Source organism: Mobula hypostoma, chromosome 12, assembly GCF_963921235.1.
Source record: "Mobula hypostoma chromosome 12, sMobHyp1.1, whole genome shotgun sequence".
Classification (NCBI taxonomy): domain Eukaryota; kingdom Metazoa; phylum Chordata; class Chondrichthyes; order Myliobatiformes; family Myliobatidae; genus Mobula; species Mobula hypostoma.
The window spans coordinates 82884304-82909169 of NC_086108.1; positions in this window are offsets into that span (position 1 = coordinate 82884304).

Consider the following 24866-nt stretch of genomic DNA (forward strand, 5'->3'; position numbering starts at 1 on the left):
ACCGGCTGACCTATCCAGAGAGACAGAACTTCGGATCTTGGCCGAAATTCAGATCTTGCAGATTAAACAGTGGCTCCAATGTAGAATGTCACTTCACCTAAGTCATTATACATTACAAAAAAAAACATGCTCTTGCCCTTTCAAATAAACACATAGTTCATAACTGAAGCTCTTTTATAGGTTGATAACTGGTTTACTTTAGTGTCGATAGTGTGAGGTCAGTTTATTTTGAGGCTTCCAATTTATTGTAAATTTAATCTTTTCTTGGCCAAAACTGCAGCATGTTGATAAAAGCAATGGCATCTTTACTTTTTTTTGGTTCCAACAAACACTGCTAAGAGCTTTCTTTGTTTGGATATGTATTTGTTCCTCCTACCTGCTCGAGGCAAACAAATGAAAGTAACGTAAACCACCTTAAAAGCAGACTAATGGATCCTGGCACAAACAAATGGTTTATTCACTAGCAGAATTTAATCCTTTCCGCATCTTTATATTCAGATTAAAGCCAAAAGAGGATTTAAAGAAGCCAGTGCTGTCTTGCAAAGAGGTAAAAAAGGGTAAAAACATACCTCTCTACTTAACCTATAATTTTGTTGTCTTGAATAAACATTAAGAATAAAGAGGGTACCAGTTTAACCTTTCAAACAATTTACAGCTTAGAAAATTTACCTTCTTTGTCTGCCTACAGACCTTTGGAAAAAAGAGTAATTCCAAAAAATGCTTAAAAAGATTTTTGATATCAGAGGAATAACATAGTATGATGCATACGCATGCATACTTATGCACATTCCTGCATTGCAAGCACATGTATTTACAATTATACATATACATACACTTACATTGACACTTTATCAACTAGATCTATATAGACACACACATGCACAAACAAACTTAAATTATAAAATACTGGTGCAGTGAAAGGGGATTTTATTTTAGTCTGCTTAAACTCCACAGCTCAAAATGTTGAAAGGAGGTTTATTAAGGGATCTGCTGAAGTGTATATTAGACCCGTCCCTAGTGGGGGTCTGTGTTAAATTCCATCATCAGAGCCTATTACTGATCCATCAAGCACCCCTATAATTCTGTCTAATGGCCTCATTTCCCTAAGTGTCACTTGTGTCACTCAGCGAGGTTGTGCTGATTTTGTGCAGCAACATGCTGGGACTAGGTACTGTTTACAGTGGAGAGAGAGAAAGAAAAAATCAATGATACCCCTACATGAAAAAAAAGCATTTAGGCCTGTAGCAGGGGACAGAAAAAACTATCCAATACTCCATTAGCTGTCCACTCTATTAGTCACTTCAGTCAATCTGAAGTCTTTGATTGAAGGTTGAGGAGAGACCTCGAAAAAAGTAAAAGAAAGCATATGACAGAAAATTTGTTGGTAGATTGAAGGGTTTATTATAAAACATATTGCCATTAAAGCAGTCATAAAACTGGCAAATAAAAATGGATTATTGCATTAAAAGTTCCAGCAGTTCCTTTAGCTGGGGCTGATAGAAGGTAGTTTGGGGGAGGTGGTCTTTTTCACTCTCTCTCGCTCCCTCTGTCTCTCTTTCTCTCTCTGCCTTCATACCGTAAATACAGCAGGACCCCTTCAGGCTATTGGCACCCAGGCTCTCATTTCTATAGTGGATAATTGACTCTGTTCAGCAGATAATTCATAGCTTGCATATGCCGGCTAATACATCAGAGCTCAGAGACTCAGGAGAGCCGGGAGCGGAGACAGAGAGGGCGAGAAAAAATTCAGATGATAAATGGCTGCATTACTGGTTTATGAATGAATTATGTCCAGCAAATACCTTGAGCAGGAGAGTCTGTCAGCTGTTATCTGTACTAATCTGGGACAAAATATGACTATTTTCACATTAAAAAGAAAAACCTGCACAGGAATTAAATCGAACAATCGGGCCATTAAAAATGTATGTTGGAGCAGTTTTTTTTTGTAAAGGTTTTCCCATTTATCAAGGCAGCTTCAGTTTTCATGTAGCCATCACTTAAAACAGATCAGGATTACGAAGATATAACATAGAAGAGCTACGACTCCTCCTCACTGAAATATACAGGCTGGATAAACTTTCTTATAATACCATTTATTTTTATATCAAGTTTGTCAAAATGATGACTGAAACCATGAAGGGCAAGGGATTTTTTTTTTCCCTATTGGGCACACCGTGGAAGCACAAACTGTGAGACTGTTCTCCAAACTGTGAGACTATTGCATTTGCAGCTTCACCATTATCTCCAGTTCTCGGGGATCAAAACTAAGCTGCTGCTTCTTTTGAAGGATGCTAAACTTTTCAGATATGGTCTGCCTAAATATAAGATTGATATCAATTTCTTACCTTTCAGTGGTGAATACTTAATCTTTCCACTTCCTAGGATTTTACTCAACTAAGTTTTCCTCTTGAACAAGTCAAAGTTTTTAAAATGTAAAAATATTCATGTTAGACACTCACCTTTTTAATCTATTTCTTTTGAGTTACATATAAAATTAATAACTGTATAACTGCTAATATTATTTGATATGTTAAATTAATACTCAGGTTAAGTATTTTAATCCATTAAAATAATAATCAGCTACAGTGCCTACAAAAAGTATTCACTGCCCTTGGAAGTTTTCATGTTTTATTCTTTTTTTTTTACAACATTGAATCACAGTGGATTTAATTTGGTTTTTTTGACACTGATCAACAGAAAAAGACTTTCATGTCAAAGTGAAAACATATCTCTACAAAGTGATGTAAATTAATTACAAATATAAAACACAAAATAATTGATTGCACAATTACTCACTCCCTTCAAGTCAGTATTTATTAAATACAGCTTTGACAGCAATTACAGCCTTGAGTCTGTGTGGATAGGTTTCTATCAGCTTTGCACATCTGGACACTGCAATTTTTCCCCATTCTTCTTTATAAAACTGCTCAAGCTCTGTCAGATTGCATGGGGATCATGAGTGAACAGTGCTTTAAGTCCTGCCACAAATTCTCAATTGGCTTGAGGTCTGGACTCTGACTTGACCACTCCAGGACATTAACTTTGTTGTTTTTAAGCCATTCCTGTGTAGCTTTGGATTTATGCTTGGGGCCATTGTCTTGTTGGAAAACAAATCTTCTCCCAGATTGCAATTCTCTTGCAGACTGCATCAGGTTTTCCTTCAGGGTGATTGACTTAACTGCACTCCAAAGGATATTCAGTGACTTGGAAATTTTCTTGTATTCATTTCCAGACTTGTGCTTTTCAATAACCTTTTTTGCAGAGTTGCTTATAGTGTTCTTTTCTCTTCATAGTGTAGTTTTTCCAGGATACTGACTCACCGGCAGTTGGACTTCCTGATACAGGAGCTCCAAAATACTCTCTATATCATCACCTACAAAACATCTCACTTGATTGACACCTGATCAGTCACTGATCCCTCTACCACTAATGCATAATGGCTGCAGTGTGTGCCATCTACAAAACACACTGTAGTTACTCAGCTTGGTTACTCTGGCAATTCCCAAACCTACAAATTCTACCAGAGAGTGAAAAGAAGAGTGAGTAGATGCATGGGAACACTACTGTTAGCAGGTTCCCCTCCAAGTTACACATCACCCTGACTTAGAGATACTGCAGTTCAAGAAGATTACTCAGCACCACCATCCCAATGGGAGTTAGGGATAGGCAATGAATGCTGGCCTTGGCAGAGATGCCCAGACCTCAGAAAATAAATTAAAAAAAAGCAGAAGGTTTAAAGGGTCTATCAATGTCTCAAGCATCTTGAAATTCATGACTATTGGTCATCTTTCATAGACTACACCGTAGCAATCATTGATGCTTTTCACAGTAATAGTGGTGTGTGGGCACTGTGGAGCTGGCACGCGAGTTACCATCTCTCATTATCTGGCTGCAGTCTATTCTTACCATGAGGTAGCACAGTAGCGTAGTGGTTAGCACAATGGTTTACAGCTAGAGCGATCAGGATTCAGCTCCCTCCGTTGCCTGTAAAGTGTTTGCCCGTTCTCCCCGTGACTGGGTGGGTGGGGCTCCGATTTCCTCCCACTGTCCAAAGACATATTGGTTGGTGGGTTAATTGGTTATTGTAAGTTGTTCTGTGATTAGGCTCGGATTAAATTGGGAGATTGAAAGGCTGGAAGGGCCTATTCTGCACTGTATCTCAATACGCAAAGTAAACAAACTCTCTATCTTCTGATCCCATCAGCTGAAACCTGTGTAGGGGATCTCAGTTGAGGAAGTCACAAGGATATGCCATGGTGAGCTGCTGATCTCACAAGTGGAGCCTATCTGAATCTTATAAAGCAGAAGAGCTTCAGTGCGATGCAAAAACAGTAGTAGGCCCTTGGACATCCTACAGTAGTCATTCCAGTCATGGCTAATCCGATTTGTGACTGAGCTCCACTTTCTAAGCCACACTTACCCAGTCTCACCTGTGTAAGTTATTCCTTTCTTCATCATTATCCATTAATCTTCCTATACATTAGCACCTATTTCACTATCTTTCACCCATTTTTTATTATATATATATAAAAGAATTCTACCTTTCATGCCATCCACTTTCCTTAGCAACCATTTTCTTTTCCTCGTTGGCTCTCCATTCCTGTCTATTTAGGTGCCCACACTAAGGTCACTCCTGACTCTGCTCTGAACTCGTGCTCCAAATGCTGATGATTAAACTCCCTTTAGAAGGAATTGGAATTTGAGGTTTTGCTCCTGTGAGGAGTTTCTCTTACCACCTTTAAAAGCCGCAACTCCAGTCCTAAGAGTGCCACAGTGAGGAAAATATGCTGTTTAGTGTACTAGTTACCAGACTCAGGGTCATAGAGGTAAAGTGAGCCAAGCAATAAGATTGAAAAGCTTAACTCACTGAGCCCTGAGATACTTAACACTGTTGCAAAGTGTTGCTAGTGGCATGCATGGGCACCCAACCTGGGTCCTTAGGAAATGGAAGTCCTGGTTGCCTCAAAACTATCTAATTTTCATACCTTAAGCAGCTTGAACATGATGGGAGAGAAGATTGGCAAAGAATCCTTCAACCTGAGGTGTGAAGCCTATTAGATAGCAATTAATGTTTCACGTGCTTCAGCAATGGCAAGCTCCCAAACCAGCAAAAGCACAGCAACACTGTCAGGAAGAAGATGGATTGTTTCATGATATGGTATCATGACAACATTTCCTTCAACGTTAACAAAATGAAAGAGCTGTTCATTGAGTTCGGAAAGGGGCTGGTGCACATGCTCCTGTCTACATCAACGGTGTTGAGGTTGAGAGCGCTTCAGGTTACTAGGAGTGAACATTACCAGTAGCCTGTCCTGTGCAGCCATACTGATATCATGATCTAGAAAACTCATCAATACCTCCACTTCCTCAGGAGGCTGAAGAAATTTGGAATGCGCCAGTCAGCTCTTAACAATTGTTAATTGATGCACCATAGAAAGCATCCTGTCTGCATACATAACAACTTGGCATGGAAAATGCTCTGCACATGACGGCAAGTAACTGCAGAGAGTTGCGAACACAGCTCAGCGCTTCACGGGAACCAGTCTCGCCTCTATGGACTTTTATATATACTTCTCATTGCCTCAGCAAAGCTGGCAGCATAATCAAAGGACCCACCCATCCCAGACAGGCACAGGTACAAAAGCACATACCATCAGGCTCAAGGACAGGTTCTATCCTTCTGTTACCAGACTCTTGCATGGACCTCTTGTACGATTAGGATGGCCTCACCATCTACCTCATTATGATTTTGCAGTTTATTGTTTACCTGCACTGAACTTTTTTGTTAGCTTTTACATTGTATTCTGCATTGTTATTGCTTTACTTTATGCAAGACAAGTTTTTCGCAGTTCCTTGGTACATATGATAATAATAAACCAATACCAATCAGCTACTAACCATCTATAACAAAGATGACTTTACTGGAGATAGAAAATACATGAAACTTAATTTCAAGTTAGTGCTTCAATGTAATCTGCGCTAAAGCATCATACAAAATTTAAGGCAAAGGAAGCCATTCAAACCATTATAATTGTACTGCACACCTAACCTCACTTTTGAACAGTGGATATTTAAGTCTGTAAGTCATGGCTCTTTGAATATGAATAGAACATAGAATAGTACAGCCCAGTACAGGCCGTTCAGTCCACAATGTTGTTCCGATCCTCAAACCCTGCCTCCCATATAACCCCCCACCTTAAATTCCTCCATATACCTGTCTAGCAGTCTCTTAAATTTCACTAGTGTATCTACCTCCACCACTGACTCAGGCAGTGTATTCCACGCACCAACCACTCTGAGTAAAAAAAACCTTCCTCTAGTATCCCCTTTGAACTTCCCACCCCTTACCTTAAAGCCATGTCCTCTTGTACTGAGCAGCGGTGCCTTGGGGAAGGGGCACTGGCTATCCACTTTATCTACTCCTCTTAATATATAATGAATCCGAATACATTTCGTGTATTTATAGCACGATGGCACCAAATAGCAGCATTAGTAGAAGGGATGCAGGACCATCAAAGAATATTATCTGATAGGTCCAATAGTAGACCACAATCCAGAAGTTATACCTTCAAATACAGTACCTTAAGGTAGTCACAGCTGGGGAAGGTAGTGGGGGTAGCCTCCCTCTATCTATTAAATAGCCCCAAATAGCCTCTGACACCCAAATTTAGCTTCTAGCCTTCACGTGTGGCTTTGTTACTAAGCTTGGCAAAATTGTTTCTACTGAGGAGGGAAGAAAGCGTGTTACTGGTGCCTTAAAACCAGTCGCTTTGGGTAGATGAGGCTTGTCAGCTGTAGTTGGCGGCTCATCTCGGAGGAAGAATACTCTTGATCTCCAACTTCTGCTGCCTTTCGGTTATACCCACTCATGGAGGCAGCTTTGGGAGTAAATCCCAAGGAAAAATCTGGAGCTTGAGTGTTAACAGGAGTCCTATGTTGAGCTCAACACTGATTGGAAACTCCTGCAATACTGCAGGTGCCAAATTGTATTGGTCTCTGCTGTTCCTTTGGATTCATCAGCTGGATAGAGAGGGGGAGTCTGCTGCATGGGCAACAGTTTGCTCTCCATACCATAATGCCCAGGCTTCCATATTGGTCTACATATCTCAATACCTCAACTAGTATGCAATATCCATGATATACCTCGACCAAAGGAGGGCCTCACATTCAAAACCCACTGTGGAAATGTGTAACGGCTTGGCTGGAGCCATGAGGACCATGAGAACTGCTAGTTTGTTGTAGGAAGACATTTTGTTCTTTAATAACCTCCAAGGAAGACACCATTCTACACCCAGCTGATCAGAAGGAACATTGAGCAATATTTGGTACTAATGTCACAGTAAATAGCAGCTGAAGATGAATACTTTACTTCAACCATGTGTATGTGGTTACTGAACACCGTATATACTTCATCCAAATCCCCTGGCTTGATACTAAATAAGGATTACCTTAATTGTTTGCTCACAGAACTTACTGGTCATCCATCTGGAGGGTAACTTGGTTCCTATGGATATGCAATGCCTCTCCTTTTTTTCCATCTCCTCTATCAAGAAATATTTCCAGTGTACCATCTAATAAACCTGGAGTCTGCTCTCCTTCATGTTATGTCATTTGTCCAGATCAGATTCACTTCTACGAGAGTACCAGCACCCGTAACACCCAAATATATCTCCTCTTTAAATGGTGGGAACTAACTATGACTATTGCTGGCTACACATGACTTTAGACCCCCTATTAATGCATGCAGACAGTGAACTGTTGGGTGGGTATTAGGTGAACACATCAACAAATCAAAAACAAGGTTGCATAAAGGAATCTAATGCTATTAGCTTACATGGATAAATTGTGATATCCACATTGACGTTCATAGTACTATCCAGTTTGGACCTCATTATTCTTACTTGCTATGTTTGTTGACTCTTGATTACAAAACTTCTAAATATTATCAGCAATCTAGGGATTAAAGTTACAAAACCAAGAAAAATATCCCAAACTTTTCATACAGTTATGTCTATTGTAACCCATGTTTTATCTAGAGGTTAATGTATTGTCTAATGTTTAAGTGTTCAGTTAATATTTCATTGGTTTATAATTCCTAGGTGTCAATATCTGTGAGGATCTAACCTGGTCCCAACATATTGATGCAGCTACAAAGAAGGCAAGACGTGACTATATTTCATCAGGAGTTTGTGGAGACTTGGTTTGTCACCAAAACACTCGAAAACTTCTACAGATGTACTGTAGAAGGCATTCTGACAGGCTGCATCGCCATCTTGTATGGGGGTGGAGCTACTGCACAGGATCAAAAGAAGCTAAAGAAAGTTGTAAAATTAGTCAACACACACAAAATGCTGGTGGAATGCAGCAAGCCAGACAGCATCCATAGAAGAAGCACAGTCGACGTTTCAGGTCGAGACCCCCATCCTGAGACCCTTAGAGGTTCCATCTTCCTCTCACCCCAACCCTCCCTCTCCACTGACACTACCAGCCTCCCTCCCCCTCCCCCTTCTGATCCCAGCTCTCGTCCGTGCCGGGTTTTTACCATGCCCTCCGATCTTCCACTCTGAGGCAGAGTGCTCTGTCCTCAGTAAGGGCCTCACCTTTGTCCCCTTTCGCCCCACACCTCAGCGAGTTCCATGTGTGCCATGACGCTGAACTCTTCTTCTGTCGGCTCCAACTTTGAGCCTACCTCTTCGGCAAGGACTCTCCCACCCCCACCGATGAACCCTTCTCCCATCTTCAACCCTCCTCCTCTTCATGGACACCCCGCTCTGGTCTTCTGCCTGCTCTGGATCTCTTTATTGCTAACTGCTGACGGGACATCAACCATCTTGACTTCACCGCACCTTGTTCCAATTCCAACCTCACTGTTCCTGATGAAGACTCTCAGCCTGAAACGTCGACCGTGCTTCTTCCTATGGACGCTGTCTGGCCTGCTGCATTCCACCAGTGTTTTGTGTGTGTTGCTTGAACTTCCAGCATCTGCAGATTTCCCCGTGTTTGCGTTTGTAAAATTAGTCAGCTCCATTGTGGGTACCAGTATCCAAGGCATCTTCAAGGCGCGGTGCCTCAGAAAGCCGATGTCTATTATTAAAGACCACCATCATTGTGGACATAACCTTTTGTCATTGTTACCATCAGGAAGGAGGTACGGAAGCCCAAAGGCACACTATCAGTGATCCACTAACAGCTTCTTCCTCTCTGCCATCCGATTTCTAAATGGACGTTGAACCCATGAACACTATCTGACTTTTTAAAATTATTTCTGCTTTTGCTCTACTTATTTAACTTAACTATTTAAATAATAGTTTGAATGACTGTTATGGCTGATGGATGGTTGTAGCTGGGAGTTAAATGTCCAAGGTTACACATTATATCGGAGGGATAGGAAGGCGGGTAGAGGGGGTGACGTGGTTCTGCTGGTAAAGGATTGCATCAAATCTGTAGAAAGATGTTACATAGGATTGGGAGATGTTGAATCCTTATGAGTTGAGTTAAGAAACTGCAAGGATAAAAGGGCCCTGACGGCAGTTATATTCAGGCCTCCAAACAGTAGCTGGGATGAGACCACAGATTACAACAAGAAATAGAAAAGGTGTGTCAAAAGGGCTATGTTATGATAGTCATGGGAGATTTCAACATGCAGGTTGATTCAGAAAATCAGGTTGGAAATGGATCTCAAGAGAGTGAGTTTGTTGAATGCCTATGAGATGGCTTTTTAGAGCAATTTGTTGTTGAGCCTACTAGGCAATCAGCTATACTAGATTGGGTGTTATGTAATGAACCAGAGGCGAATAGGGAACTTAAGGTAAAAGAACCCATAGGAGGCAGCGATTACAATATTATAGAGTTCAGCTTGAAATTTCTTAAGGAGAAAGTAAAGTCTGACATAGCAGTATTTCAGTGGAGTAAAGGAAATTGCAGTGGTATGAGAGAGGAATTGGTCAAAGTAAACTGGAAGATGTGACAGGAATGACAGCAATGGTGAGTGTTTCTGGGAAAAATGAGGAAGGTGCGGGATAGATGTATTCCAAAACCAAAGAAATACTCAAATGGTAAAATAGTACAACCGTGGTTGACAAGGGAATTGAAAGCTAATGTAAAACCAAAAGAGAGGGCATACAACAAAGCAAAAATGAGCAGAAAGATAGAGGATTGGGAAGCTTTGAAAACCCTACAGAGAGCTACTAAAAGAATCATTAGGAGGGAAAAGATGAAATATGAAAGCAAGCTAGCAAACAGTATCAAAATGGATAGTAAAAGCTTTTTCAAGTATGTAAAAAGCAAAAGAGATTAGAGTGGATATATGATTGCTAGACAATGAGGCCAGAGAAATAATAATGGGGGACAAGGAGATGACAGATGAACTAAATGAGTATTTTGCATCAGTCTTCACTGTGGAAGACACTAGTAGTGTGCCAGATGGGGGGGGAGAGAGGGGGGAGGAGAGAGGGGGGAGGAGAGAGGGGGGGGAGAGAGGGGGGGAGAGAGGGGGAGGGGGGGGAGAGAGGGGGGAGAGGGGGGGAGAGAGGGGAGAGAGGGGGGAGAGAGGGGGGAGGAGGGGGGAGAGAGGGGGGGAGGGGGGGAGAGGGGGGAGAGGGGGGGGAGAGGGGGGGGAGAGGGGGGAGGGGGGGGGGGGGGGGGGGGGGGGGGGGGGGGGGGGAGGGGGGGGGGGGGGGGGGGGGGGAGAGAGGGGGGAGGGGGGAGGGGGGGGAGAGAGGGGGGGAGAGGGGGGGGGAGAGAGGGGAGAGAGGGGGGAGAGAGGGGGGAGAGAGGGGGAGAGAGGGGGAGAGAGGGGGAGAGAGGGGGAGAGAGGGGGAGAGAGGGGAGAGAGGGGGAGAGAGGGGGGAGAGAGGGGGAGAGAGGGGGAGAGAGGGGGGAGAGAGGGGAGAGAGGGGGAGAGATGGGGGAGAGAGGGGGAGAGAGGGGGAGAGAGGGGGAGAGAGGGGGAGAGAGGGGGAGAGAGGGGGAGAGAGGGGGAGAGAGGGGGAGAGAGGGGGAGAGAGGGGGAGAGAGGGGGGGAGAGAGGGGGGGAGAGGGGGGAGAGAGGGGAGAGAGGGGGAGAGAGGGAGGAGGGAGAGAGGGGGAGAGAGGGGGGAGAGGGGGGGGAGAGGGGGAGGAGAGGGGGAGGAGAGGGGGGGAGAGGGGGGGGAGGGGGGGGGGGGGGAGGGGGGGGAGGGGGGGAGAGGGGGAGAGGGGGGAGAGGGGGGGAGGGGGGGAGAGGGGGGAGAGGGGGGAGGGGGGAGGGGGGGGAGAGGGGGGAGAGGGGGGAGAGGGGGGGGGGGGGGGGAGAGAGGGAGATCCATTTAGAACAATGCTGAGAAATTTCTTTAGCCAGAGGATGGTGATTTTGTGAAACTTATTACCACAGACAGCTGTGCAGGCCAGGTCATTGTGTGTACTTAAGGCAGAGCTTGATATGTGTTTGGTTGGACATGGCATCAAAAGTTACGGGGAGAAGGCCGGGGAGTGGGGCTGTGGAGGAGGGGTAAAAAAAAAAGGATCAGTTATGATTGAATGATGGAGCAGACTCAACAGGCGAAATGGCCCAATTCTGCTTCTATGCCTTCCTGTCATATTTAATATACATTTACCACTGTAATTCATTTGTTTATTTTCTTCTATATTTATCATGTATTGCATTGTACTGCTGTCACTAAGTTAACAAATTTCAGGACAGATGACGGTGATAATAAACCTGATTCTGATAATAATGTTGATGTTGATAGTTTAATGTCCACTATTTAATTAATCATGTTTAGAATTGTTGGCAACTGATTCTATTAAGATTTGAAAGTTTATTCATTGTAGTTAGCAGAAATGTTAATAAATGAATATAGGACAATATTGTTAAAATAAATCATAATATGAAAGATTCAAACTACTTATGTTGGTACAAGAGTTGAGATATTAATCTCCTGAAGGCACTTACTTTAAATTTATTACGTTTATAACTTAGAGCATCATTGATTACATGGCAGAGAGAAGAGAAATAGTACGAATAAGAGTTGAAAATTTTCAGAAGAGGTCTGTGCGAAAACTGGCTTTTCTAAAATAATATTTTGCTTTTAAAAACAACCAAATGCATTTACATAGCACCTTTAACATAGCAACATATTAAGATACTTTAGAGGAGCCTAATTATGCTCAAATTGATCGATTCAAGACAAAACATAGATAAATAGATAAGCAAATGCTTGATCAAAGCACTACATTCTACATTTGCAAATTTTATGAATAAAGCCCATAAAAAAATTCTGGTCGAGGCAATGCTCTCTCAGACCCTCCAATTATGACGCAAAGATCCTTGCTTGCTCTTCCATCCTCAGGACCACCTAACTCTGCTCTCCACATACCATTATGCTGCATTGGCACATATTGGCTATTAAATTGAATAGCTTTCTTTTTTTTTTGCAGCAGAACTCCCTCCAGTAAAATCCCAGCTATTTGAAGAGATATTCATATAACAAACACATTTTTATGAGCAAAGATCATAAAAATGCTGGGAGGAGTTGCTTTTTAAGCAACAACCTCTCATTCATGAACACATATGTAAATGACCATGCTCAAACGTATGCTTACGCAAGCTAACATGCATACACGAATCTCCCCAGTAATGTAAAGTGCTATTGCTCTAGCCTTATGGCACTACCTCTTAGTAACACTGCAACATTATTATTTTCTCAACCATCATTACTAGCGATTTCAGAAGGTGACTAACTCATTAACTTTTCACACTAACAGGCAGAGCAGAGGTTTTGCGGTTCCTGGTGATCTGAATGTTGCAGTTAAATATACACTATGCAGATGCCTTCAATCCAGAATATCACGGTACAATGTACTTACCTTCATCCTACCTGATCAAAGACTTTTTTGGTTTTAAGTGAAATCACAGTGACTAGGATTTGCATGCTACCCATGATTGATAAGTTGTCACAATCAACAGCTTTTCCTTAAAAATATGCCTTTGCTCTTTAAAATTTCAAGAAGGATTCATTGGTAGTAACAAGATTTTGCAGAATATTACTTCTGTCTCTGAACTTACCCTAATGTTATTCTAGGATATGGCAAAAACCACACTGTTATCATCACTCTTATTAGCTGCTATTTCCTTAGCCATCAAAAATTCTGTAAAATAGATTGGCTTCTTGAACACGCACTCAAGAGTTTCACATTAGTCATAAAACCAATATATAAGCCCTTGTTTTGTGATACACTGTGATATTGGAGTTGCATCATATATCAGCCGTAAAATTTGCTGCCAGATTCCATGTATCTAGAACTAGCTATTTAAACAATGTCATGGAGATCTGGAAATTCAGTGGTCATAGTTGAATTTCCATTTCACTCTACCTTCAACTAAGCATCTACCCATCAAGACAACATTTCACACAAACCTCTAATAATACTCTCTTGGTATTTTGCCCGTGGAAGCAGATGGTTAAAGAACCGGGATTTTTAAAATATATTTCCTGGAGTTTCTTTTTGCATTTTAAAGGAGGTTCTGAAGCATTTTGCTCTGTACATTTGCTGGTTTTTGCCATTGCAGTTTTCCACTTGTAAATTTATTTTCCTCTTCTGCTAAAACTTTGCTTAATTATTCCTAGTTGCTATTGACTTTTATCCACTGCCTCAAGCAAACAAAGCAGTTAGTAGAAGAGAGAGTGGGCTGAGATCACAAGTTTACATTTCCTGACCCGAGAAATAATGACAAGAGCTGACGTCTGCCACATTCATCCAATTTGAGATCAGAGAAAGTGGATTTGACTTGGGACCACAATTACGCACTTTGAGAATACAGGGGCTAATTATGACTTGGGTCCCCAAAAGACTTGAGTATAATCTTTTAACATTGGCCACATTGCCCAGTCTGGTGAACACCTGAGGCACACCTGACGCGGCAGGTAGAGAGTGACTCTTTCTGTGATTCTTCCTTTGAAGTCATCGGCAAGTGTTCCCATCAGGCACATCTAGACACGTTCACCTACGTAAAAATTCATTGCAGATTTTCATTTCCTTTCCTATACAAATATTTGCCTCCAGATAAATGTGTTGACTTTTACTCAATATTCTAGCTGAATCATGCCATGGGCCTATTCGGCAATAACTAGAGCAGCTTCAAACTCAATCATTGTTTCAAGGGAGGGACAAAGCTTCTGGTTGGTCCAAGAATGATGTACATAAAAATGGAAACCAAGACAAGGTCTTCTTTAGTCAAGTATTGATTGCTGCCAGCTTTACAGTCAGGACCTGGTACAGCAATCCCCATGGCATAACCCACAAAGCAGTTCTTTTGACCATAAGGATTAGGGGCCAAATTAGGCTATTTGGCCTATCAAGTCTACCCCACCATTCAATCATGGCCGATTTATTTCCCTCTCAGTTCCATTCTCCTGTCTTCTCCCTGTAACCTTTGATGCCCTGACTAATCAAGAACCCATCCACTCCCACTTTAAATATATCCAAAGCTGTCTGTGGCAATAAATTCCACAGATTCACCACTCTTTGGCTGAAAAAATTCTACCTCATCTCTACTCTGAAGAGGCGTCCTTCTATATCATTTACAAGGTGGTTGAAAGTGAAGCCTAATGAGGATTGGCACGTACTCTTGTAAACCTGGAGAGAGGCAACAGGCAGAATCACCCCTTCACAGCATTTAAATTAGGGCATTATTGCAAAGGGAAGCTCAACCAACACTTCAACTGCATGTTACGTTGGTACTGGAATGTGTGGCGACACGTGTGGGCTGCCATCAGCGCATGCTTAGGTTTTGTTGGTTGTTAACACAAAATACGCATTTCACTATGTTTTGATGTAAATGGGATAAATACATGAATCTGAATCAGAGTAGGATGATGATGGACAGTACAACTCTGCTGCCTTTTATTCTTCATCTCACTTTGAGCAGCCTCCGCCAGCACGCGCACTATCTTTTCATTAAGAAACCCATGTGCGCACAGGGAGAACTGACAGCACTGGAGTTCAGGATCGAGCCTGGGCTACTCGAGCTGACAGGCAGCAACACTGTCTGTTCGTCAACCGGATAAAATATATTGTGGAGGAGAGTGGGAGGGAAGAGGGTGAAATTTGCCCGAGTCCATACATTGAAATCTGAGCAAGCATAGATCTTTTATCAGTCATTTAACTACCTAGGCAAATAAAAAACATGAGGTGATCACTTTGTCTTCTATGTTAACAGTGCAAGTAAGCAATGTGACACTTTTCTGGATGCTTTATAATGTTGCTGCCCTTAGCAACCAAGGCAGGTAATTCTCAAAGCACCTGACTTAGGCAGCTGACAGAATGCCTATAAAACTGCCTGGCCATTTGAGAAGGCATCCGTTATTTATAGTAGACAAAGAGCATTTTTAGAAATGCTATATCTGAAATGTACAACTGTTTAACCTCACTAGTAGCCGCTATTTAGCAGATTCCCAACAAATTGCGGTACACATAGAGAAACTTGCCCTCTGCGTTGTGTGCTGAATAAGTGGTGTAGTAATGTGGGTGTGCTGAGGTCTGTCTCTAAAATTCAGTTCAATCAAAAGCATGAGCACAATAGGTCACCTCCTGTGCTGTAACAGTTCAAGACATTTCAGAAGCAGTGTTCAATGCACGTACACGTATAGTCCAGGTAAGCACATGGCATGAACATTGGATATTCTATGTATGTCAGAAATATTTTCTACTGATAAAAAGCACACACCCTGTAAATAGTGCAGGCCAAGTAACCATAGTCCCGCTTGGTGGGTGGGGGTGGGGGGGGGGCGCAATAATATCAGCGCCGGACTTAGGAGTGAAGGTTCCCGAGTTCGATTCCAAGTCAGGTTGAGCGTCGAGCTAGCAGCTCGGCCTTATAAAACCAAGAATAGCTTGCTATGGAAACACCGTCATGATGGTGTCCCGATAACTCCACTGCCGAGTTAAGGGCTATTCTTTTTCTTCAAGTAACCATAAGCCATACAGCATATGTAAACAACTTCAGACAAATATTTGCAGTGTGTCATATTTGTAATCAGCATCAAAAACATTTGCAGTGTGTCATATTAACTACAGAAAAGCCCAAAACAAACAAATGACTGCCGACGCTGGAACTGTGAAACTGCAGAAACTGAAAAACACTATCACACTGCATGATAGTAGTTACATGTTTAATCACTTCCAATTTCTCTCAGCACTCTACATCTCTGAGTGTAAGAAAAAAATTAAATCATGAATGTAGCAGGCTGAGCAACAATCATTTTTTAAATTCATGGGAACATTAATATCTATTTAGAAGTCTATCTCATCCTTGTATTAAATGTTACTTTGTATTACTTTAATTACTACTAAATTTCTCACTGAAGGTTTCACACAAATGCACAATTCCATTGATCTATAATTTTTGGCAACCTTGATTTTTATCTAAAATTTTTGACAAGGTGTCTACGTGATTTAATGTTTAGTTGAAGCAGGAATTATGTTAGAAAATATTGAGATTTGCTTTTAAGGCAAGCAATGCAGTACTCTTCATGCATGCTGTATAATATCATTGCCCAAAGAAACCAAAGCATTTCTTCCTCCTGAGAGACTCCCAGGAGACTTCATCCAGGATAGAAGTAGAGGCCATCCACCACCTAGTGGTGAAATATGTGTCCAATAAATGCTTGGGAGGCGTATGTCACCGTGCACATTTACCATATTGACCGCATGAAATGGCATTTGGGAAATATGATAAGCATAACCTTAAAGAGTATCCGTCGGTATTCCGGTGTTGACCAGCTCTGTGACTGAAAAGTATATATATATATTATAGATATTCAGCTGTTAACAAATGGTATTTACAATATGATGGCTGTTGATTTTACTTATTAATTTGCACATTATGGCCATCTACTCGTTAATGCATCTGAAGTGAGTAGGCACTGAAATTATAAAGGGTCTCGGTGAGAAGACCTGAGTAGAGATCTGGTCTTCTTAACTAATATACCTGGGATAAAGGGAATCCAAAAATGAATGTTTCCTGGGATGGGGCAATGGTCATGGTGGGGGGGTTGTTGCTGGGGAAAATCATTTTATGCGGAGGGATTAAGCAGACCATGTCGAGTTAGGAGGAGGGGAATTATATTGTTGTAATATATAGAATTCTTACGAGGCTTGTCATTGTCAAGGCAATAATGATCTTTCACCCTGCGGGAAAAGTCTAGAACCTAGGATGACAGACTCAAAATGAGGAGATGGCCATTCATGACTGAGGTGAGAAAAAATAATTCTTCACTAGAATTTCCATCCAAGATGGCTGTGGAGGCCAAATGATTGATTACATTCAGGGCGGAGACTGATAGTAATTTCTGGATATTAATGTAATTATCGGTGTGGGCACGTGGCCAAGTGGTTCAGGCATTGGACTAGCGATCTGAAGGTCGTCAGTTCGAGCCCTAGCCGAGAAAGCGTGTTGTGTCCTTGAGCAAGACACTTAATCACACAGTGCTCTGCAGTGACACTGGTGCCAAGCTGTATGGGTTCTAATGCCCTTCCCTTGGACAACATCGGTGTCGTGGAGAGGGGAGATTTGCAGCATGGGCAACTGCCGCTCTTCCATACAACCTTGCCCAAGCCTGCGCCCTGGAGAGCGAAGACTTTCCAGGTGCAGATCCATGGTCTCGCAAGACTAACGGATGCCTCTATTTATTTATTTAATGTAATCAAGGGGTAAGTGGCTACTGGAGGAAAGGACACTGAGGTAAAATTTTCACTCTGACCTCACTGAAAGGCAGATTAGGAATCAGGGGCAAAGCCTCTTTTGCATTTCTTTATTTCTTATATTTTTAAGCATCAGAAACATTGGCACATTTCCTAGATTGAAAGACAGCATAAGACAACAGTAAACGAGACAGAAGCACAAGAGATTCTTCAGATGCTGGAAGTCTTGAGTAACACACACACAAAATTCTGTAGGAACTCAATGAATCAGGCAGCATCTATGGAGGGGATTAAACAGTCAACATTTCAGGCTGAAACCCTTCATCTGGATTGGAAAGCGAGGGGGCAGAAGCCAGAACTGGAAGGTCAGGGGAGGGGAAGGAGTACAAGCTCATAGGTGATAGATCATGAATCCAGGTGACGGGGTGAGGCTGGGTGAGCACATGCTTGAGGAGGTGGAGAGCTACAAAGATTAAAGGAGTGGGGTGAGGATCCGTGAGTGTGAATCTTACTGATCTCCCATTGAAGAGGCATTTTTAACTTCTTCAGGGTAGGACTAGCTCAAAGAGAATTTACAGTGGAGCAGCAAATCATGAACACAAGAAATACTGCAGGCACTGGCAATCTTGAGCAACATCCACAAAATGCTGGAGGAACTCAGAAAGTCAAGTAGCATCTATGGAGGGGAATAAACAGTCAAAGGTTGGGGCCGAGGCGCTTAATCGGGACCGGAAAGGAAGGGGGCTGAAGGCAGAATAAGCATGTGGGGAAGGGAAGAAATACAAGCTGGCGGGTGATAATCAGACAGTATTGAGAAGATTTGCATTTAAAATGAGAAACACGGCACTTGCCCTAGATGTTGTGTAACATCGCTACCCATAGTAACTGGAGCAGTTCTTCCTCCTGAGTGACTCTAAAGAAGTTTCGTGCAGGGAAAATGTAGAGTCTATCCATCCTCTAGTCGTGAAAAGTAAGGCAAGTCAGATGAATGTTTGGAAGACATATGTCACTCTCTTAAATGCTGAAAATGCTCAGCGTGTCAGGCAATATCTGTGAAACAAGAAGCAGAGTCAATATTCCAGGTCAGAGGCCTTCAATCAAATGTGGTACATGAGAAAACAAGTTAGATGTAAGTCACAGTGATGAAGGGGACAAAGGAATAAATAGAGCTGCTAGGGTGAGCTCGTGGTTGTAATGGGGGCAAGCCAACTGATAGGCTATTGAAGGTGAAAGGTTAGAGAAAGATCATAAATAAAAGGTACATAAAAGGCGTGAAATGACAGCAGTTACTAAGAGGAAACACAAATAAAAGAATGTAAAAGCTGTGAAATACAGGGTTGTGTGAAATGTACATAAGACCATAAGACTTGTGAGCAGAATTAGGCCATCTGGCCCACTAAGCCTGCTCCACCATTCCATCATGGCTGATTCATTTACCTTTCAACCCCATTCATCTGCCTTCTCTCCATAAACTTTCACGCCCTGACTAATCAATGTCCCGTAGATCAAATGGTGCTAATGGAGAGAAAAAAAGTTCCTTAAGTTTTGGATAGAATATCTATAATAGAACCAGTTGATTCTGAAACAACCAGAGGAAGGGAGTTACTTGACTTCTTGTGCTAGGACTCAACTACACCTATCCCACAAATTCATTCCAAACTAGGATGGTCTGAGGAACTCAGCAGCTACTCTCCAACAACATACTCACTTGCCTGGTTTAATGTGTATTTCTTCTCCCTCAACACCAGTCACTTTCTCCAGGTCAGCTCTGCAGTCATAGGCTGAGGTTACACCTGTTTCCTTCAGTTAGTCCCGACGAAGGGTCTCAGCCTGAAACGTCGACTGCACCTCTTCCTACAGATGCTGCTTGGCCTGCTGAGTTCACCAGCAACTTTGATGTATGTTGCTTGAATTTCCAGCATCTGCAGAATTCCTGTTGTTTACACCTGTTTTTGTTTGGAATGTTTGGGGAAATTCTTGCTTCAGTCATACTCAGAATTATTCCCTCAAATCCTTTTCTGGTACTTCAAGGACTTCGTGGTCTTCTTACTGTGCTGATAGAAGATGAAGAAGAAAGCCCTTAACTCTGAGTGGAGTCATTGGGACACCATCATGACGGCATTTTTTTTTTAGCAGGCATTCTTATTTTTACGAGACCAAGTTGCTAGCTCGATGCTCAACCCAGCACGGATGGAAAGCGTGCAAGGGAGCTGGCTGGATTCGAACTCGGGAGCCTTCGCTCCGAAGTCCAGTGCTGATGCCACTACATCACCAGCAGGCCTGCTGTGCTGATACAGAACTTGAAATTGTCAAGTTCAACCCTGCTCTCCTCCAAATGTGGTCCGTTTATGACTCTTTCCTTCTCTTTTAGCATCTCTCTATCTCCATCTCAGGATTAGCAACAGACATCCATTACAAGCCTATGGACTCCCCCAAATATTGTGCATTTCCATTACCTCCTTTCCTGCTTTTCTCATTCCATTTTTTCAACTTCCTTCATCTCTGTCAAATCGATTCTGATGTAACTTCCTACAAGGGCATTTCTAAGATTTGTTCCTTTGTTCTGAGGCTTCCCTTCTTGATCACATTTATTTCCCATAACTCTTCTCCCATTCGCCTTAATCTGGACAGATCATGGACAGAATTACCTCTGGTCCTTACTCTCACCTCACCAGCATGAGTAGAGTAAGTGTAGACTTCTCAGATAGATCACACCATCAATGACATTCCACCGTCAAACGCCATGAAGTACAATAAGTACTTTTTTATTCTTCCTTTCAAAGTGGTTAGTGTTTTCCCATGTTATACCAACTTCTTCCCCGCTCAAGCTATCTTTATTTCATTGCAAAAAAAAACCCATTAGAGGAACTCAGTGTGTCAGGCAGCAGCTGTGGAGGGAATTGGACAGTCAATGGTTTGGGTTGATACCATTCCTGCATCTGCTGTCTCTGTTTATCCCTTTGTGGCTCTTGGCATTTTCTTCACAACTTATCAACTGATTTATCCTTGTAAAGTCAAAAAATTTAATTCAGTTCATATTACAGCATTATCCACAATTAAGCAGAAAGGTACTCACAACAGATTCAATATTGATTAAAGAGATTTCCAGTACACAAGTGTAAAGGAGAACAAAATAATTGTTACCCTAGATCCAATGTAGCACAAAAAGAAACACAATAAGATCAAGAACACAGTAAATATAAATACATAAGATATCTTATATTCATAGATTGATTGTATGTCCATAATTTGACACTAGGCACAGGAGTGTCCAGCAGGAAATGATAAAGTAGTGGTGGTGGGTTAGTGGGTGGCGGAGTAGATTCAGCCTTATTGCTTGGGGAAACGCCCTGTTTTTGAGTCTGGTGGTCCTGGTGTGGATGCTACATAGATCTCTTTGATTGGAATGGGACAAACAGTCCACGAGCAGGGCAGGTGGGACCCTTCACAATGTTACTCGCCTTTAACCAGCACCTTTCTCTATATATGTCCTTGATGGTGGCTAGGATAGCGACAGTGATGTGTTAGGCAGCTTTAGCTATCTCATTGTGGTGATGAGAGCCAGCACTGTTGTTTCATCAGTGAACTTGACAATGTGATTACTCCCATTGCTTATCACCTACCCCGGGTGCCACTCCTTCCCTTCCTCCCATAGTCCACTCTCCTCTCCGATGCGTGAAGAATGTACAGCAAAAGGCTCAGCATGTAGCACAGGTGGATGAGGGGGACACCTGTGCTGAGGATAATGGGGAGGGTGGAGTGGTTATGCATCCTGACTATCTGAGGTCTCTTCGTTAGGACATCCAACACCCAGTTGCTCAGTGGTTGCATTTAGATCAAGAGTAGGAGTTTGTTCTCCAAAGTCTGTGGGAAATTAATGTTGATTGCCAAACTGAAATCCAGAAGCAGCATTCTGACATGTGTCCTTGATTTCTCAGTGTGTCCAGGCCAGGTGCATGCTATCTGTCAGATGGGAGGGAGATAGTAAAAGTTATGCAGTTAGGATCTTGAGAGTTTTATCTGCTAATCATGAAGTGACTCACAGTTGAGAAAGGAGGATGGAGCCTCAGAACCGGGGGATGCGCAAGGTCAGATTTTGTTTTAAATCTCTCCTACGCCAAATGAGTAGGAATGTGAACGTAAAAAGGGTACACTTTAAAATGAGGTGTGTCCTTGCAGCTTAAAGGCAGGGAGTACTGTCACGGCTGCCCTGAGATTTCCCAGATCAATCCATGTCATTGAAGTCCAATGGCTTTCCAGATCTTACCTGCCTTTAGTGTGAAGGGGCAACCAGTGACCATCCTATTGGGCCGGTGAGGCTAGGGCAGCATGTGGGAGCTGAACACTCAGCCAAATTTGCCTTCATTTTTGACAAGTATCCTGTTTGGTCTGGAGTGAAAGCTGGAAAGGAACAACTGAGCTCATTTAATGTGCATTCCTTGTTTAAAATCCCACCTTCCATCAGATTACATAATGCTTTTCATGAGAATTTCCCCAAGGAAAGGGAATCAACAACTAGAGGGCATAGGTTTAAGATGAGAGGGGAAAGATTTAACAGGGATTTGTGAGGCAACTTCTTCACACAGGGTGGTGCAAATATGGAATAAGCTTTCAGAGAAAGTGATTGAGGAAGACACAATATCAATACTTAAGGTAATTAGACAGGTATATGGATAAGAACGGTTTAGCAGGATACAGACCAAACACGGGCAAATAGTGATCATCTTTGTCGGTGAGGATGAGCAAGGCTGAAAGGCTTGTCTCCACACTGTGTTATTCTGACTCTACAAGTTCTGTGTTGTGCGTTTATTATGGTAACTGGTCACATGGGTGGGGGTGTGGTAAAAGCGAAGGGTTTAGCTATGCATTCGTGGTTTGTTCTTGGCGGTTTAGATCTATGGACTGTTAGGTGTCATATCTTTGGTTGACAGCTTAATTATCACAACTCCTTTTAATCAGAATCAGGTTTATTATCACCAGCATGTGTCGTGAAATTTGTTAATTTAGCAGTTCAATCCAATACGTAATATAGAAGAAAAATAAATAAATGAATTACGGTATATGTATTTAAACGCAAACAACAGGAATTCTGCAGATGCTGGAAATTCAAGCAACACACATCAAAGTTGCTGGTGAACGCAGCAGGCCAGGCAGCATCTGTAGGAAGAGGTGCAGTCGACGTTTCAGGCCGAGACCCTTCGTCAGGACTAACTGAAGGAAGAGTGAGTAAGGGATTTGAAAGTACGAGGGGGAGTGGGAGATCCAAAATGATAGGAGAAGACAGGAGGGGGAGGGATAGAGCCGAGAGCTGGACAGGTGATAGGCAAAAGGGGATACGAGAGGATCATGGGACAGGAGGTCCGGGAAGAAAGACAAGGGGGCGGGGGGGACCCAGAGGATGGGCAAGAGGTATATTCAGAGGGACAGAGGGAGAAAAAGGAGTGAGAGACTTCTCTAACTTCCACTAAGGCCCCACCTCCCCCTCGTACCCCATCTGTTACTTATTTTTATACACACATTCTTTCTCTCACTCTCATTTTTCTCCCTCTGTCCCTCTGAATATACCCCTTGCCCATCCTCTGGGTCCCCCCCCACCCTTGTCTTTCTTCCCAGACCTCCTGTCCCATGATCCTCTCGTATCCCCTTTTGCCAATCACCTGTCCAGCTCTTGGCTCCATCCCTCCCCCTCCTGTCTTCTCCTATCATTTTGGATCTCTCCCTCCCCCTTTCAAATCCCTTACTCACTCTTCCTTCAGTTAGCCCTGACGAAGGGTCTCGGCCTGAAACGTCGACTGCACCTCTTCCTACAGATGCTGCCTGGCCTGCTGCGTTCACCGGCAACTTTGATGTGTGTTACGGTATATGTATATTGGAGCAAAAACAGAAATAATATTGAAAAGGTAGTCTTCATGGATTCAATTTCCATTTAGGAATCGATGGCTGAGGGGAAGAAGCTGTTCCTGAATCGCTGAGTGTGTGCCTTCAGGCTTCTGTACCTTCTATCTGATGGTAACAGTGAGAAAAGGGCATGCCCTGGGTGCTGGGGGTCCTTAATAATGGACACTGCCTTTCCGAGACACTACTCCTTGAAGATGTCCTAGGTCTTGGGTACTTTTTAGGCTAGTACCAAAGATGGAGCTGACTAAATTTACAACACTCTGCAGCTTCTTTTGGTCCTGTGCAGTAGCGTCCCCCCTCTCTCCCCCCCCATCTCCACCCCTCCCCCATACCAGACAATAATGCAGCCTGTCAGAATGCTCTCCATGGTACATCTATAGAAGTTTTTGAGTGTTTTTGTTGACATACTAAATCTCTTCAAACTCCTAATGAAGTATAGTCACTGTCTTGCCTCCTTTATAGCTGCATCGATATGTTGGGACCAAGTTAGGTCCTCAGAGATCTTGACACCCAGGAACATGAAACTACTCACTCTCTCCACTTCTGATCCCTCTATGAGGATTGGTGTGTGTTCCTTCATCTTACCCTTCCCGAAGTCCACAATCAGCTCTTTCATCTTACTGACGTTGAGTGCAATGTTTTTGCTACAACACCATTCCACTAGTTGGTATATCTCGCTCCTGTACACCATCTTGTCTCCATCTGAGATTCTACCAACGATGGTTGTATCATCAGCAAATTTATAGATGGTATTTGAGCTATGCCTAGCCACACAGTCATGGGTATAGAGAGAGTAGAGCAGTGGGCTAAGCACACATGCCTGAGGTGCACCAGTGTTGATCATCAGCGAGGAGGAAACGCCTAGAATGCAGAGGCATGTTTAATATTGTTAGTTTTAGTTTCATAAGTTTCATCACTTCAAGATTGTTTGTTCTGTTGGTTGCTAATAAAGGAACAAATATATTTCTTCAACTTTTTAAATATATTATTGTATTGATCAGAGGGTGCATCACACAAAGATGACTACCCATTGGGTCGCCAGCAGTGTCATTGGTTTGTTAGAATAGCCACTACAGATATTAAGTACATGCGCTTTTACATTGCACAAGTAGACTTACTTCTACAGTACGCTGGTTGTGGCAACAAGTGGCAAAAGTGTATTCAATTCCTTCACTGAAAATATATCAGGTGGTGGTGACAGTATTAAGTTATCCTAGAAATGATATAATACACCTTTGTCCTCGATATAAAGAAAGAAATAAGCATCCATTAACTAATGTAGCAAA